This window comes from Triturus cristatus, chromosome 7, assembly GCF_964204655.1.
Source record: "Triturus cristatus chromosome 7, aTriCri1.1, whole genome shotgun sequence".
NCBI lineage: Eukaryota > Metazoa > Chordata > Amphibia > Caudata > Salamandridae > Triturus > Triturus cristatus.
The window spans coordinates 460,283,207-460,301,623 of NC_140590.1; positions in this window are offsets into that span (position 1 = coordinate 460,283,207).

Below are 18,417 nucleotides of genomic sequence, written 5' to 3' on the forward strand. Positions count from 1 at the left end.
CGAGTCTGAGTCCCAAGATGCCTGTCAATAGTTCCTGGTTGAAATATTGGCAGTTAATCAGATCTCTACATGAGATCAGTAGGATTTGCATAGGGTTCACACTTCTAGATATATAAATGAGTTTTTTCTTAAATTTATCTAAAACTGTTGAATCGATTTACACCAAATAACAAAGAGGGCTCTTTCTGACCAAGCGCTAACTTTCTGCCAAATTTGGTGTAATTCCGTCCAACAAGTTGGGCTGTAGTCATGGTCAAAATCCCTTTGGGAAATTGCCTGGGGAGACGCATTTTGGGGCGCCCCTTTTTAATCGCCCCAGTTTGACGGATCACCCCGAAACTTTCAAGACAGCAGCAGAAGTGAGTGGCAAACTATTTTGTGAAATTTCATGAGGATTTTTTAAATGACGCCAAAGTTATTAGCAAAACAAAAAATGCTTTTTCTATGGAAACTATATATATATTCACTGGAAAAAACATAGGTTTCACGGACGTTATAGTTAGAAATTAGCATTTAAAAAACCTTAGAAATTCACTGAAAAAAACACTGGTTTCAGGGACATTATAGTTAGTTGGACATTTCCAGTTGTACAAAACCAGAGAAATTCGGCCGTTATAGTAAGTTAAGCTAACTATAACTCGTGCCCCCGCAATGCACTGCTTATGACGTCACATATTACATCATTCATGACATGGTCAATGACATCACTGATGACATCATCCATGTGATAATCTGATGCGCCTCCTTATACCCTAATATGACCTTTGATACATCCACTCTAAAATACAGACTACCATTTTCAAAACCACACACCAATACCAGTTACTACATATCCACTCACTGAGTCCTAGGTCTACACACACATCCACTTCACTATTAGCCCCGAGGACCCCATCCTCCGGGGCCGGACAGCCGTTATTTATTTTTAAATAAATTGGAGGGGGTCGAGTGACCCCTCTCCGGGCCACTTCTGGCCCCGGGGACCCCATCCCCAGGGGCTGGCCCTTTGCGTTGGAGAGAGTGGGGGGAGCCGCAATGCCCACCCGCTCCCGCCGGCTCCCCGTGTCCTGCGGGAGCCGGCATTGCTGTTGAGCAAGGAGAGCTGCTGACATGCAGCTCCCCTTGCTCAAAAGCAAACCTGCTTTGCTTTGTTGAAGTGGGAGCAGGTTTTCCTGCTCGCGCTTCAGCGAAGCAAAGCTGGTTTGCTATGACAGTGCGGGAGCTGTGCTCCCACCCTGCCATAGCAAACGGCAATGTCCCAGGGGTGGGCACCCAGGGACATTGCAGGAGCCAGCCTGGGGGGTGGCGGTCCACAGGGCCATCAAGGGCTCCAGGAGGGGGGCCGCACATCCCCCCTCCCTTCATTTTGAGAGCCCCGGGGAGGTGGTGGTCCCCAGGGCCCGGGGGTCTGTAATGGACCCCTTATGTAAATAATTAGTGCACCGGGGTTGGGTGGCGGTGGTCCCTGGGGCAGTGTGGGGGGCAGGAGCCCCCCCACACGAATTTATTTGATTTGAGCCCTGGGGTGGTGACGGTCCCTGGGGCTTGGGGGGGCCCATGAGGCCCCCCACCTATAATTGCAATGCCCCTGGGATGTGGCGGTCCCCGGGGCTGCGGGGGGCCCTGCGGTCCCCTGCATATAGTATAAACATTGCCCCCGGGACCTGGCCATCCCGGGGGGCTTACAGATAACGAAGCGTGGGAGTCTGCACTTTGGTTTTTTTTCCGGCCGGAATCGCCCACCCAGCGCGAATTCGGCTGTCTTTAAAAAAGAAAATGTTTTTTTTGCATCTGGGGGTCCTTATGGGACCCTCTTAGCAGGCCTAGGTGGTCAGGGCATTTCTACCCTGCCCCCTTTTCTTGTTTTTAACCTTTTTCCACTCTTTTCTTGTGACTCGGTTACCGAGTCACAAGATGGCTGCCAACACTTCCTGGTTTGGAGTGTTGGCAGCCAATCAGAAATCAGCTTGTGCTCGGGAGGAGTCGTGACTCCTCAGTGCTCAGATATCGATATTTTTATTTTTGAAATTTCTTAGGAACTACTGAATGGATTTACACCATTTAAAAAAAAGGTCTTTTTCTGAACCAAGGGCTATCTTTTTGCCAAATTTGGTGTAATTCGGTTCAGCAGTTTGGCCTGTAACCTGTTTCAAAATTCCCAAGGAAATTTCCATGGGGAAAACATGTTTTGGGACCCCCCTTTTTTCTCGCCCCCCACTTGACTAATCATCCCAAAACTTTCAAGACAGGTGCTGACCGGAGCGGGCCATTAGTTTTGAAAATTTTGTGTAGATTCATCAAACTACGCCAAAGATATTGGCAAAAGAAAAAACGCTTTTTGAATAGAAACAAGGTCCTAACTTTAACTACCTACTGGCGACCGCCAGTAGGTAATATATATATAATCGGCATGGACTAACGCAGGACTGACAAGGCTGGAAGTAGTGGAGGGTGGGCCATACTGTTTGCACCAATGAGCAAACAGTAATTTCATCTTTAAAACGAGCCCCCAAGTGTAACAACAGTAATAGTGAAGCGGACACTGGAGAAAGCCGTCAGGCTGAAATGCGTCTGCCCAGCGTTTCACCGTATTTTACAGGACATTTGATCTATGCCTGAAGAAGCAATAAATCTCTACCTGAGCCTCGGAGCATGTGTCGGACCCATTCTTGTAGTGGGACTGGTGTGGATATATATATATATATATATATATTACCTACTGGCGGTCGCCAGTAGGTAGTTATAGTTAGGACCACGTTTCCATAGGAAAACCTCAACATTCTATTTTGAATAACTTTGGCGCCGGTCGACGAATCCTCGCGAATTTCTCAAAATAGGTGGGGCGCTACGCTCCGCTCCTACCCTGAAAGTCTCGGGGGGATTCGTCAAGCGGGGGCTGAGATAAAAGGGGGGTCCCAAAACGCGTTTTTCCCATGCATTTTTCCATAGGACCTTTAGAACGAGCTACAGCCCGAACGGCTGAACAGAATTACTAGAAATTTGGCAGAGAGGTAGTCCCTAGGTCAAGGAAGTGCCTTTTGTAGGTTTGGTGTAAATCTGTTCAGTAGATTCTGAGAAAATAGCCTTTAAATCAATATATATATCTGAGCCCGCTTACGGTACGCTTACCGTACGCTTACCGTACGCTTACCGTAAGCTTACGGTGGCGTGCGCGAGCGCGATTCTGATTGGCTCTTAGATCTTAGTAAACATTCGAATCGGCCGAAACCAGGAAGCGGCGTCCGCCATTTTGTCTCTCGCACTGAGTGTTGTTTATCAAACATGATGGCCAAAAACATGTTACGGGGCTGTTTTGACAACTCCCTCCCACATAGTCATGTTGAGGGAGTCCCCAAACATCCCCCAAGAGCAAAAACGGTTTTATTTTTTCTTCGGCAATTTCGCGGGGTACGCTTACCGTACGCTTACCGTACGCTTACCGTAAGCTTACCGTACGCTTACGGTAAAAAAATAAAAATAAAAAAAACACTATCCACACTTACCCCACCCCCTCTGCTTTTGGTGGCCGCAGGCCACCAAATGTGCAGGGCTTATTAATAGAGAAAAAAAACGTAATTTTGGCAACATGAAATTATAAAATCGAAATAAAAAAAACACTATCCACATTGACCTCACCCCCTGTGCTTTTGGTGGCCGAAGGCCACCAAATGTACAGGGCTTATTAAAGTTGATAAAAACCGTGCACGGAACGAACTGCGTTAAGTGGGCGCGCACGCCACAAATGGCGTAAAGTAACTTAGCATTTAAAAAACCGTACAAATTCACTGAAAAAACCATAGGTTTCACACACGTTATAGTTAGGAAATAGCATTTAAAAAACCTTGCTAATTCACTGAAAAAACCATAGGTTTCACACATGTTATAGTTAGCTGGACATTTTACTGATAAAAAACCAATGAAATTCCCCCGTTATAGTTACTGTAGGCAACTATAACTCACGCGACCGTAATCCTCTGCTGATGACATATGTGTCTTTATGAAAAAAAAATATTTGTAATATATGTATAGCTAAAATTTAATGGAAGAAGATATGGGCAAATAAGTGTCTAAATACAGTATTAGCATCAGCAGAGGATTACGGTCGCGTGAGTTATAGTTGCCTACAGTAACTATAACGGGGGAATTTCATTGGTTTTTTATCAGTAAAATGTCCAGCTAACTATAACATGTGTGAAACCTATGGTTTTTTTCAGTGAATATATATATATATATATATATATATATATATATATATATATATATATATTTTTGTTCGTCAAGTTGCGATAAAACACACTCTCAGGCTCCAAAGTAAGTACCCAGTGGGACGTTTATTTCCACGCTACGCTACTTCCACTTCCACGCTACGCGTTTCGGCTAAACAGCCTTGTTCACACGTCGTGTGAACAAGGCTGTTTAGCCGAAACGCGTAGCGTGGAAATAAACGTCCCACTGGGTACTTACTTTGGAGCCTGAGAGTGTGTTTTATCGCAACTTGACGAACAAAAATTTGGAATACCGGGTGCTCTTCCGGAGTACACACCACCCTCCACGGGTCCGTGGTCTCACAAGGAGCGTTCTTCTGGTCGATATATATATATATATATATATATATATATTATCTACTGGCGGTCGCCAGTAGATAGTTATAGTTAGGACCGTGATTCCATAGGAAATCCGCAACATTCTATTTGGAATAACTTTGGCGCCAATTGACGAATCCTCGTGAAATTCTCAAAATAGGTGGGGCGCTCCGTTCCGCTCCTTCCCTGAAAGTCTCGGGGGGATTCGTCAAGCGGGGGCTGAGAAAAAGGGGGGGTCCCAAAACACATTGTCCCCATGCATTTTTCCATAGGACCTTTAGTCCGAGCTACAGCCCGAACGGCTGAACAGAATTACTTGAAATTTGGCAGAGAGGTAGCCCTCAGGTCAGGGATGTGCCTTTTGAAGGTCTCGTGTAAATCTGTTCAGTATTTCCTGAGAAAATAGCATTTAAATCAATATATATATCTATAGGCGCGCTCCGAGCGCGTACCGTAAGCTTACCGCCGCCGTGCAGGAGCGCGATTCTGATTGGTTGTTAGATCTCAGTAAACATTCGAATCGGTCGAAACCAGGAAGTGTCGGCCGCCATTTTGTCTCTCGCAGTCTGAGGGGGTGAAAAACAAAGGTGAAGAACGTGAAAAGGGGGCAGGGTGGACAGTTCCTGACCCCCTAGCCTTGGTCAGGGGGTAACAGAAGGACCCCCAAGGGCCAAAATTAATTTAATTTCTTTTTTTTTTAAATCGGCGAATGCCCGTGGCGTACGCGCATGGCATAAACGGAAAAATTCCGCGAGAAAAATTCCGCGAACTTCGCGTAACTATTACGCGTACCGTGCGCGCACGGCAAAAAAACAATTTTCAAAAAGGAAAGCTTAAAAAAAAATAAAAAAAATTGTGAGGTAAGGTTGGCTCTTAAAAGAGGCATTGGGTTAATACAGGGATAGAGGAAAGAAAGAATGGGAATATTATGAGCGTCTACAAACGTGCTGGTCTATCTGATTGTTAATAAGGGAAACACTGGTCTCCCCATAAACAATAAGACCACAACACGTTGTACACCTCATTGAAACCCTCCGAAATCGAGGGTTAATGTCCAGAGGAGCAGAAGAAGGTGATGCTCCCACCTCAGAGGAAGGGCTCAGCTGAGCTGCCGATGATGTACTCGGCTGAGCTTCTGAGGTTGGGCTCTGGTGACTTATTGAAGAGTTTTCTTCAGTATGTCGAGCAAAGGTCCTGGGATGTTTATCCCTAATGTGTCTCATCATAGAGTTATTTCCAAAGGAATACTTCTTCCTTGGATCTCCTCTAGATAAAACACGGTCACAAAGTGTGCAAGTGACCAATGGAGCATTGACCTTTTTCTGCCCCTATGGAAAAGTAAAATACTCCCACACAAAATAATCCTTTTGTTTCCTCCTTCTCTGTCTGATGATGATGGTGCTGCTAGGCTCACTCTCAGAAGAGGTCTGCTGCTCTGCCATTGTATCTCAATGTCAATTCAGCTCATTCTCCTAGGGGATCTCAAGCAGTAATGAGGGGAATGGGTGTGGTGTGGGAAGTTTCTGGAACTGAAAGTAGTTTCAACCAATGAAAAGTGTTCTTTGTGGATCACATGACCTACCGTGCGTGCTCCGTAAGCTTACGGTACGCGCTCGTAAACAAGTACGCATGCGCAAACGTGACGCTTACGGAGCGCTTACGGAGCGTGTACGTAAGATGCACTCACGCATGCGCATTACACGCCCCTGCGTAACCGCGACATTGCTTCCGCGCAACGCGCATGCGTGTACGCGTACGTCACGTACGTATCACGTAAGCGCACTGTACTTATGACATACGGAGCGCGTAGCATCAGCTTACCGTACGCGCATCGTATCACGTAAGCGCACCGTACTTATGACGTACGGAGCGCGTAGCGTCAGCTTACCGTACGCGCACAGCAAAAAATGCATTAAAAAAAATACAAGTTTGAAGAGTTGTAGAAGATAATAACTGTGATGTACAACTGTATGTAAACATATATTATTTTATACATAGGTTGGATATTATTTTTTACCAAAAATCTCAAAAAAAAAAATTGCATTTAAATAAACCGTACAAATTCACTGAAAAAACCATAGGTTTCACACACGTTATAGTTAGGAATTAGCATTTAAAAAACCTTGCAAATTCACTGAAAAAACCATAGGTTTCACACATGTTATAGTTAGCAGGACATTTCACTCGTGAAAAACCAATGAAATTCCCCCGTTATAGTTAGTGCAGGCAACTATAACTCACGCGACCGCAATCCTCTGCTGATGATGTCAGATATTACATCACTGTATTTACACATTTATATACCCATGTCTTCTTCCTTTTTTTTTTAGCTATACATATATATATATTTTTTTTCAGTAAGACACATATGTCATCAGTGATGTAATATCTGACGTCATCAGCAGCGGATTACGGTCGCGTGAGTTATAGTTGCCTGCACTAACTATAACGGGGGAATTTCATTGGTTTTTCATGAGGAAAATGCCCAGCTAACTATAACATGTGTGAAACCTATGGTTTTTTAGGTGAATATATATATATTCAATGAAAAAACCATAGGTTTCACACATGTTATAGTTAGCTGGAAATTTTACTGATAAAAAACCAATGAAATTCCCCCGTTATAGTTACTGTAGGCAACTATAACTCACGCGACCGCAATCCTCTGCTGATGCTAATACTGTATTTAGACACTTATTTGCCCATGTCTTCTTCCATTAAATTTTAGCTATACATATATTACAAATATTTTTTTTTCATAAAGACACATATGTCATCAGCAGAGGATTGCGGTCGCGTGAGTTATAGTTGCCTACAGTAACTATAACGGGGGAATTTCATTGGTTTTTTATCAGTAAAATTTCCAGCTAACTATAACGTGTGAAACCTATGGTTTTTTCATTGAATTAGCAAGGTTTTTTAAATGCTAATTCCTAACTCTAACGTGTGTGAAACCTATGGTTTTTTCAGTGAATTTGTACGGTTTTTTAAATGCTAAGTTACTTTACGCCATTCGTGGCGTGCACGCCCACTTAACGCAGTTCGTTCCGTGAGCGCACAGTGAGCACGCGGTGCGCTTCGCGCACCGCACGCCCACTTTACGCAGTTAGTGCCGTACACGCAAGGTGGGCACGCAGTGCGCTACGCGCACCGCGTGCCCACGTTACGCACCGTGCGCACATGGAGGACATATTATGCGCTTCCTTGTGATAGGTAATCTGTTAAATTTAATTTGTAAGTGATGACAATAATATGCCATGCACAGAGAGTGTTTTTTTTTTTTTATTAAAATTTTTACCGTAAGCGCACCGTACGCGTACGGTAAGCGTAATCGGCGAAATTTTCAAAAAATAAAAATTTACCGTTTTTGGCCTTGGGGGATCTTTGAGGACTCAACTAACATGGCTATGTGCATGGGCGCTGTCTAAACAGCCCCTTTATATGTTTTTTGCCTTTGTTTACAGCCCCCCCCTCAGAGTGCGAGAGAGAAAATGGCGGCCGCCGCTTCCTGGTTTCGACCGATTCGAATGTTTACTTAGATGTAACAGCCAATCAGAATCGCGCTCGCGCACGCCACCGTACGCGTACGGTAAGCTTACGGTAAGCGTACCGTAAGCTGGCTCAGATATATATATTGATTTAAAGGCTATTTTCTCAGAATCTACTGAACAGATTTACACCAAACCTACAAAAGGCACTTCCTTGACCTGAGGACTACCTCTCTGCCAAATTTCTAGTAATTCTGTTCAGCCGTTCGGGCTGTAGCCCTGTCTAAAGGTCCTATGGAAAAATGCATGGGAAAAACGCGTTTTGGGACCCCCCTTTTATCTCAGCCCCCGCTTGACGAATCCCCCCGAGACTTTCAGGGTAGGAGCGGAGCGTAGCGCCCCACCTATTTTGAGAAATTCGCGAGGATTCGTCGACCGGCGCCAAAGTTATTCAAAATAGAATATTGCGGATTTCCTATGGAAACAGGGTCCTAACTATAACTACCTACTGGCGACCGCCAGTAGGTAATATATATATATATCCGTATATATATATATATTACCTACTGGCAGTCGCCAGTAGGTAGTTATAGTTAGGACCTATTTTCCATAGGAAATCCGCAACATTCTATTTGGAATAACGTTGGCGCCGATTGACGAATCTTCGTGAAATTTTCCAAACTTTTGGCCAACTCCGGTCCGCTCCTATCCTGAAAATTTCACGGTGATTCGTCAAGCGGGAGATGAGAAAAAAGGGGGGTCTCAAAATGCATTTTCCCCATGCATTTTCCCATAGGACCTGTTGACGCAGCTACAGCCCGAACTGCTGAACGGAATTACACCAAATTTTGCAAAGAGGTAGTCCTCAGTTCAGACTCATGCCTTTTGCTTAAATGGTGTAAATCCGTTCAGTAGTTCCTGAGAAAATTTGAGTTAAAAAGATAGATATATCTGGGCGGAGCCTAACCACACATCTCATCGTGAGATCTGATTGGCTGTCAGTACTTCATCCAAGAAGTGTTGGCAGCCATCTTGGGACCAATATACATGATAGCACCTCATTAAAAAGTATTGCAGTTAATAGAAGGTTTTAAGACTTTAATTACATTATAAATCATTTGTTGATGGTACCATACTCATTTTTGGAATTGTGGTGTGTTCTAAGGTGATTTTACCATGTGAAAAAGCCTTCTGCTGTGGTATCATGAATCATGCTTGAGAGAAAACTATTTTCTCATGCTTTTCCCACAGAGGTTTGGAAGGTGATCTATAAGCTAAACTGAGAGTATATTTTCTGTAAATTCACATTATCTTTCTCAGTCATGTGAGAATGAAGTCTGACATTCTCAGTAAAACATGTACATCCAACAAGGGCAGAGACTGTCATTTGATTCCTTTGTGTTCTACTGCAGCTTCTCAGAGTGTTCTAAAGAACAACTAGAGCGCTAACAGTCCTACTTATGACAAACGTATTGCACACCTGAAGCCATCTTGATTGGAATAAAGTGGTAACTCTTAAAACATTTAATTTAAAAAGGAACAAAATGAGGGGGTTCATTTTGCCATAGAAAGTATGATTAGTGCTGCAGAAAGAAAAATTAGGGCACATTTTGAGTGACTTCTCAAATCCTCCTCTATTTCATAAAAGAATTCTGACATGCAGACTGAAACATGCACTTTGAATACCAGCAGCAGACTTCCCTGGTGAGCAGTAGCTTTACTACAGTGATCTAATGAGCAACTAGAGTGCTAACATTCAGAATTTATGGCAAATGTGTGACACATCTGAATGTCTTCTTGATGGAACCAAAGTAAAAACTGAAAGTATTTTCTACTGAGGAGACTGCAGTAAATTAGGAAATTAGGAAACTCTATAACAAATAAATTTCCCAAGATGGCCACCACAGACAAAAGAGCACAAATGCAGCACAAATATCACCCAGATGTAGCCCACATGTAGCCCAATGACAGAAGTGTGCAAAACACTTATTTTTTGTGTATTTGCAGTTTTATATAGTGCAGACTTGTCAGGTATTGGAGTGCTTTACATGAGCATTTGTTACATCACACAAGATCAAATTCATTTTGGTTGTAGACATGGGGAGATTAAGTGATTTGACCAGAATCATAGAATGTTGAGCTGAAGCAGAAACTCCAACCTGGTTCCCCAGTTGCAAAGTCTGCAGCCCTGGAAGTAACACCACATCCTCTGCCCTAAGTGCAACATTTAATCAAGTGGTCAACTGGATAAAAAAACATAAAGATTACAAATAATTTAAAAGTTTTTTGTCGCTATTTGAAAACTCAGAAAATATGTCCTCATTTTAGTTTTTTAGAGCACTAACCATAATTTTGATGCAAATAAGACCCTCTCATATATATAATTTCTAAAGGAAATGTTCTAGGTATTACAGTTTTGATTACATCAAGATGACGTCAGACGTTCCACACTTTTGTAATAAATATAGAATGTTAGCAATCTAGTTGTTCATTGGGATACTGTTGAGAGGCAGAGGCCAGGGGCACAGACTCTGAAAATTGAAGGCAGGTAGAAGAGTGCAGAGGAAACAATTTGACCACACTGGGCAGGCAGGAAGGGCAGTGGCAGCACAACAGACTATGGATGGCAGTGGAAAGGGGGGCACGGGCAACAAACCAACAATACAGGACTAGCAAGAGAGCCTGTGGCAATATAATGGACCATTGTGGGCAGAAGTAAGAGGCAGTGGTAGTACAACCATACATGCAAACAGACCCGTTTCAGCCAGGAAACGTCCAATGTTTTTAAGCTCAAATGGGCTTTATTTGATCTGTCTCCTGTCTACAATCTCCTCTTTTTCAATGTAACTCAAAGGGGAAAATCAATACCCCAGTTTTTTTTCAAAATCTCCCTCTTACCAAGTTCAAAATGTTCGCAAGTATGGTAGATTGGATCATGGTAGGCAGGAGGAATTGGGGTAGGGACATGTACTTGGATAACAGAGGACAGGAGGGACATGGAGAGGTTCACCGAACTGACCCTACAGGGCAGGCATCAGGGTTTGCAGCAGCACAATACACCACACAGGGCATGCGGGACGGGAGTGCAGCACAACAATCCATAGAAAGCAATAGGGAAGGGACAGGACCATGCACATGGACAACAGGGAACAGAGGGGAAAGAGGCAATGGTAGCTAGCTGACCATAATGGACAGACAGGAGAGAAAGCTGCAGCATAACAGACCATAAACGGCAGGAGGGACGGATCAGGGGCATTACCATGGAACAGACAAGCCAGGAGGGAGGGAATAGGGGCTGGGACAAAGGGGGCAGGGCAAGAGCAGCAAGATGACCATGGAGGTCAGGCAGGATGGGCACTAGAAACAAGACACACCATGGAGAGCAACAGTGAGACTATGATGGCATACACACAGACCATGGAGGGAAGGTGGGAGGGGGTCAGGGGCAGCTAGCTGACCACACAGGGAAGGTGGGAGGGGCCATGGCAGCACAGAAGACCATGCATGACAAGCGGGAGGGTTAGTGGCAGCACAATGGCTATGATGGGCAAGAAGGAGGGTGCAGGGGCATGCACAAAGGACCATGGAGGATAGAAGGGAGGGTCAGGACCTGAGCACAGACAAGAGAGTTCTGGGGAAGGGGCCTCACAACAGACCACGCGGGGCAGGCAGGAGGAGCAGTTGCAGCACAACAGACCAGGGAGGGCAGAAGGGTGTGACAGTAAAATGGACCATGGAGGTCAGGAGGAAGGGGATAGGGGCATGGCATGTGGACAGGCAGGGTGGAGGTGGCAGGGACAGGTTACAATCATCTGACAATGCTAGGCAGGTGGGAGGGGAGTGGCAGCTCAACAGAACACTCAGAGTAGATAGGAGTGGCAGGTCCATGGAACATGGTGGGCAAAAAGGATGGAGCCGGGGCATGCACAAAGACATCGGAGAGCAGGGGGAAGGAGAATGGGGGCAGCAAGCTAAGCAGGAGGTCAATGATGGGCCATAGAATTGGGCAATGGAAGGCAGGAGGAGTGGACTGGTACATCATGCTAAATGGAGGGCAGTGGAAGCACATCAGACCATGCATAGCAGGAGGGAGGATGCTAGTCCATGGATTCAGACAACAGAGGATAGGGAGGAGGTGGATGGGGTAGCAAGCTAACTGTTCAGAGAAGGTGGGTATTAGGAACTTTATTGTTTTTAAAATGTGTGTTTGTGCGAACTACTTAAAATATGAACAAGTATGCAGCATAATCTCACTTTTATTCAGGAAGAAGAGGACGTTTGTGACTGTGACTCCGGGCTCACTTGGCAGAAACACCCCCTGACCCTCCACCCCCCATCGAAAAATGTAATGCCCGTGAAAAGTGTAGGTGGACGCAGTGTTACATAGAACATAGTCCTGAGAGCACGATTGAAAATGAAAACTGGATATACTATATATGGTATAAACTATGCGCCAAAAAGTGTGATATAAGATGAACCGGGGCGTGAAATATAATATGCAATACATTGTGCGCAATGACAGATTCGTTGGAGAGCGCGAGATAGCACAGGCACTAGCGCGTTCTATGCGATATACGCCTTGGAGTGTAATATGCACAGGGCAGTGTTGTGTAACCTAACTAGTCTCTAAAGTTGTAATATAAAATATGTGCTGGGGAGTGTAACGTTGCATATGCACTGTGACAAAGATATGGATCCCAGATTGTAATATGTATGACATAGCGCTGTGCGTTATAACATAGGCATCAAGGAAGGCACGTTAAATGGGGCAATATAACCCGTGCGAAGGCAAGTGTGGTATGACATATTCACGGGGTGGTGTTACAGTGCACATGGGCTAGAGAGTGTCATAGCATACGCACTAGCTGGTGGAATACAACACAGAGGTGTGTGGCACTTGGCGGGCACTGGTGGGTGTAACACAGCATTGGGCTCAGCCAGGAGCACGCTGTGACTCTCAAGTGAGGTTTGTCTCCTTTCCAGAGAGTAAAATAAAAAGTATTACACATCCGGCGGTGGATGTGTGTTTTATTAACCGTGAGGGTTTTTTTTTGCATAGTTTGGTCGAATTTTTGTCGAATCCCCTTTGAATGGCTTGGTGTGCGTGTGTATTAAATGTGCCCGTCAATAGCTACCCATGTTTGTATAAATAAACGACAAGGGTGTCTACTTGGAGAGTACCCACCGGCGGGGGCGCCGGGATTAGGCACGGTAGGGCATCAGACACGTCAGAGCTTCACTAGCGGTGTTAATACATTCCACGTGGATTCATTGTATGCATAGTCGCCTTTTAATGAATATCAAGCAAATCGTCATGGTGATAGGTACATACGGTTTGTCCAGCATGTCCTAGGTGTTTCTATAAATATATATATTTTTTAAATTATAAAAAACATAGGCCGGCCCCGAGGGATGGCATCCCTGGGGCCATAAGTGGCCTGAGGAGGGGGGCAACGCAGCCACCCTCCTAAAGAATTTTTTTAAAAAAAGGCCATGACCCAGGGGCTGGGGTCCCCGGGTCCGATTAAGGCCTTGGGAGGGGGGCCACGCGGCGGCCCTCCTCCAAATTTATTTTTTTCAACAAAAAAATTAGGGTGCAAGCCCTGGGGGGATGGGGTCCCCAGGGCCAATAAATTAGAAAAAGAAGGGGGGCCACACAGCCCTCCTTTTAAAAATAAATAAATAAATAAAAGACCGGCATCTCGCCGGAGGCCACGCCCCCTCTTTGCAGCACTCTGCAAACGCGCCCCCTGGCCAGTTTTAAGTTGGGGAATTAATTCCCCTTCAATACTGAGGGTCCCTAAGGGCCAACTAACCCAACAGGTATCTCCAGTATGCGCCAGGGAGCTGCGTTGCAGACAGGTTTTCTGAGGCCACGCCCCTTTTTACACCTCTATGCAACGCAGCTCTGTGGCGCTTACTGGAGGTACCTAGTGGGCTAGTTTGACCCTAAGGACCCTTAGGATTCAAGGGGACTTAATCTCTCAACTTAGAACGGCCACAGGGTGCGTTTACACAGTGGTGAAGGGAGGGGACGGGGCCTGAGATGACGTGTGCAAACACGCCCTGTGGCGCGTTTTAAGTTGGGGAAATAATTCCCTTTCAATCCTGAGGGACCCTGGGGGCCAACTAGCCCACCAGGTGCTTCCAGTAAGCGCCACTGCTCTGCGTTGCAGAGAGTTGGTGCAGGCCGTGCCCCTTTTTACACCTCTCTGCAATGGCGCTTACTGGACGTACCTAGTGGGCTATTTTGCCCCTAGGGACCCTCAGGATTCAAGGGGACTTAATCTCCCAACTTAGAACGGCCACAGGGTGCGTTTACACAGTGGTGAAGGGAGGGGACGGGGCCTGAGATGACGTGTGCAAACACGCCCTGTGGCGTGTTTTAAGTTGGAGAAATAATTCCCTTTCAATCCTGAGGGACCCTGGGGGCCAACTAGCCCACCAGGTGCTTCCAGTAAGTGCCACTGCTCTGCGTTGCAGAGAGGTGGTGCAGGCCGTGCCCCTTTTTACACCTCTCTGCAATGGCGCTTACTGGACGTACCTAGTGGCCTATTTTGCCCCTAGGGACCCTCAGGATTCAAGGGGACTTAATCTCCCAACTTAAAATGGCCACAGGGCGTGTTTACACAGTGGGGAAGGGAGGGGACGGGCCTGAGTTGACGTGTGCAAACACGCCCTATGGCACGTTTTAAGTTGGGGAAATAATTCCCCTTCAATCCTGAGGGCCCCTGGGGGCCAACTAGCCCACCAGGTGCTTCCAGTAAGCTCCACTGAGCTGCGTTGCAGAGAGGTGGTCCAGGCCGTGCCACTTTTTTACACCTCTCTGCAACGCAGCTCTGTGGTGCTTACTGGAGGTACCTAGTGGTCTAGTTGGACCCTAGGGACCCTCAGGATTCAAGGGGACTTAATCTCCCAACTTAAAACGGCCAGAGGGCGTGTTTACACAGTGGGGAAGGGAGGGGACGGGGCCTGAGGTGACGTGTGCAAACACGCCCTGTGGCGCGTTTTAAGAGGTAGTTTTAATCCCCTGCCCTATTATATACTAGGAGCTTACAGAGGAGGTCATGCTAATCACAGAGGGACCCTAACCCACAGTGTTCCCTAGTGTATGTAGGTGTTTTCACTGTATTCTGAGTGTCTTTTAACATAGCACTGGCTCTAGGACTGGTTAGTCAGACTCAGTTACCACCAGTATCCGTCTGAAAAAGTTGAGGGTACAGGATGATTTTGCATCAAGGCTTCTTTCTGCTCTTCTGTTTGTTCTTTCTGCACGTTATCCTTCTTCCTGCACTTTTATTATTCTTTGAGGACATCTGTTGCTTCTTTCTGCATTTCTTTTTTTTCTTTCTGTGCATTTTTTCTTCTTTCTTCACATGTTCTATCTCTGTAGGCATAGTTAGAAATTTGCATTTAAAAAACCTTTGAAATTCAGTGAAAAAAACATAGGTTTCAGGTACGTTATAGTTAGGAATTAGAATTTAAAAAACCTTAAAAATTCACTGAAAAAACCATAGGTTTCAGGGGTGTTATAGTTAGCTGGACTTTTCACTCGTACAAAACCATTGAAATTCCCCCGTTATAGTTAGTTCAGCTAACTATAACTCGCGCGCCCGCAATGCACTGCTGATGACGTCACATATTACATCACTCATGACATGGTCAGTGACATCACTCATGACATCACTGATGACATGTCAAATGGCATCACTGATGACATCACTGATAACATCATCCATGTGATAGAGTGGCAGACCTCCTCTCCCCCTAATATAACCTTTGATACACACATTCAAAAATGGAAACTAAAATTTTCAAAACAATGGACAGACCAATACCAGTTATAACAACCTATTCAGTAATTCTAAGATCCACATACACATTCACTCATTCACCAACAGTCCTATACAGTCACTCATTCACCAACAGTCCTATACAGTCACTCATACATGTACTCACTCATCATATGTACTCATACACCTATACATCCTGTTACACAACGCCACTCATCCATAGAGTTACTCACACACAGTAACTCATCCTAATAAAGAATCAAACATCCATTTACTTGCAAATACAGTTATACACACACCACCACACTTACTTCTACAGAAACTTACACATACTTAGTCTTTTAAACAATCGCTTATAGAAACACATACTTATTCATACAGGAACTCTTCCAATCTCTCACTCTCACATATACTCACTTATATACACCAATAGTCACATATACTATTTTAAAACATATGTAGTTACTCATAAAGACACTATTGAGACAGTCATTCACTCACTAACACACCCATGCACCCACTCATCCACCCATACAGTCCTGCACACATGCTGTCTTCAGCACATACAAACAGTGAGTCACTCATTCATGCACCTATGCACTACGTAATACCCCCACCGAACCATACAGACAGTCAGACACTCATACTGATACTCAAAAAACCAACTAATAACCTATATAGACACCCATGTAGCTACTCACCAACCCATGCAGCCACTTATACACAAAGTGAGAGACTGATACAGATATTTACATATTTAAACATTACTCACTAAGCCATGTATTCACTAAGATACACTTAATCAGTCAGTTATACAATCAACTTTTCAAAAACAAATCATCCATTTAGATACTTATATACCCATTTATTCTTCCATCGACCTTGAGATATACATATATAAAATATTTGTAATTTTCAGAAAAACACACATTCACTGGATGATGTTATCAGTGATGTCATCAGTGATGTCATTTGAGATGTCATCAGTGATGTCATGAGTGATGTGACTGACCATGTCATGAGTGATGTAAATAAATAAAATGTAAATGTATGTGTCTTGTAAAGCGCACTGCTGCCCTGAGGCGTCGTGGCACTGTAGACCGCTGGGGAATTCGTCTTGGTTATTCCTGTGAGATGGTCCCTCCAGGGTATCTCCAAGGTGAAACCAGGCATCCCCGGCGAATGTGGGGGGCCGTTGTGGAGATGAGGCAAGCTAATGCCCAGAGTTGCCGAGTGTGATCCCTGGTTAGGCACCGAAACGAGAATTATCGAGTCCGCTGGCCCTGGTCCACGACCCTGCCGTGTTGGGAATTGAACCCTGGTCCCGGGACGTCCTCTGCTTCTGGTTCTGCTGCCTCTAACCAGTGAGCCCCACCACTCCACAAGTAATATGTGACGTCATCAGTAGTGCATTGCGGGCGCGCGAGTTATAGTTAGCTGAACTAACTATAACTGGGGAATTTCAATGGTTTTTTACGAGTGAAAAGTCCAGCTAACTATAACGCCCCTGAAACCTATGGTTTTTTCAGTGGATATATATATATATATATATTTCCGTAGGAAATCTGAAAATTCTATTTTGAGTAACTTTGGCGCCGGTTGACGAATCTTCGCGAAATTTTCAAAACTAATGGGGCGCTCCGCTCAGCTCCTACCCTGAAAGTCTCGGGGGGATTCGTCAAGCGGGGGTCGAGAAAAAAGGGGGGTCCCAAAACGCGTTTTCCCCATGCATTTTCCCATAGGACATTTAGTCGAAGGTACAGCCTGAACGGCTGAACAGAATTACTTGAAATTTGGCAAAGAGGTAGTCCTCAGGTCAGGGAAGTGCCTTTTGCATATATGGAGTCAATCTGTTCAGTAGTTCCTGAGAAAATTGCAGTTAAAAGCACATAAATATCTATAGCCGCGCACCGTGCGCGCACCGTGCGTGCACCCTAACGTGCGCGAGCGTAATTCTGATTGGTGGTTACATGTCAGTCAACGTTCGAATCGGTCGAAATCAGGAAGTGTCGGCCGCCATTTTGTTTGTTTTGAGTGCGAGAGTGAAAAAGGAAGGTGGCGAACGTGAAAAGGGGCAGGGTAGAGAGTTCCTGACCCCCTAGCCTTTGTCAGGGGGTCCCTGAAGGACCCCGAAGGCAGAAAAAAACATTTAAATTTTTTTTTTAAAAATCGCGGGGTGCGCGCACGGTGAAAAACCATTAAAAAAATAACATAGTTTATTGTAAAATAAATAAATAAAAAATATAATAATAAAAACATAACTTGGCATTTAAAAAACCGTACAAATTCACTGAAAAAACCATAGGTTTCACACACGTTATAGTTAGGAATTAGCATTTAAAAAACCTTGCAAATTCACTTAAAAAACCATAGATTTCACACATGTTATAGTTAGGTGGACATTTCACTCGTAAAAATCCAATGAAATTCCCCCGTTATAGTTAGTTGAGATAACTATAACTCGCGTGACCACCACTCTATCACAAGGATGATGTCATCAGTGATGTCATGAGTGATGCCACTGACCATGTCATGAGTGATGTAATATGTGAC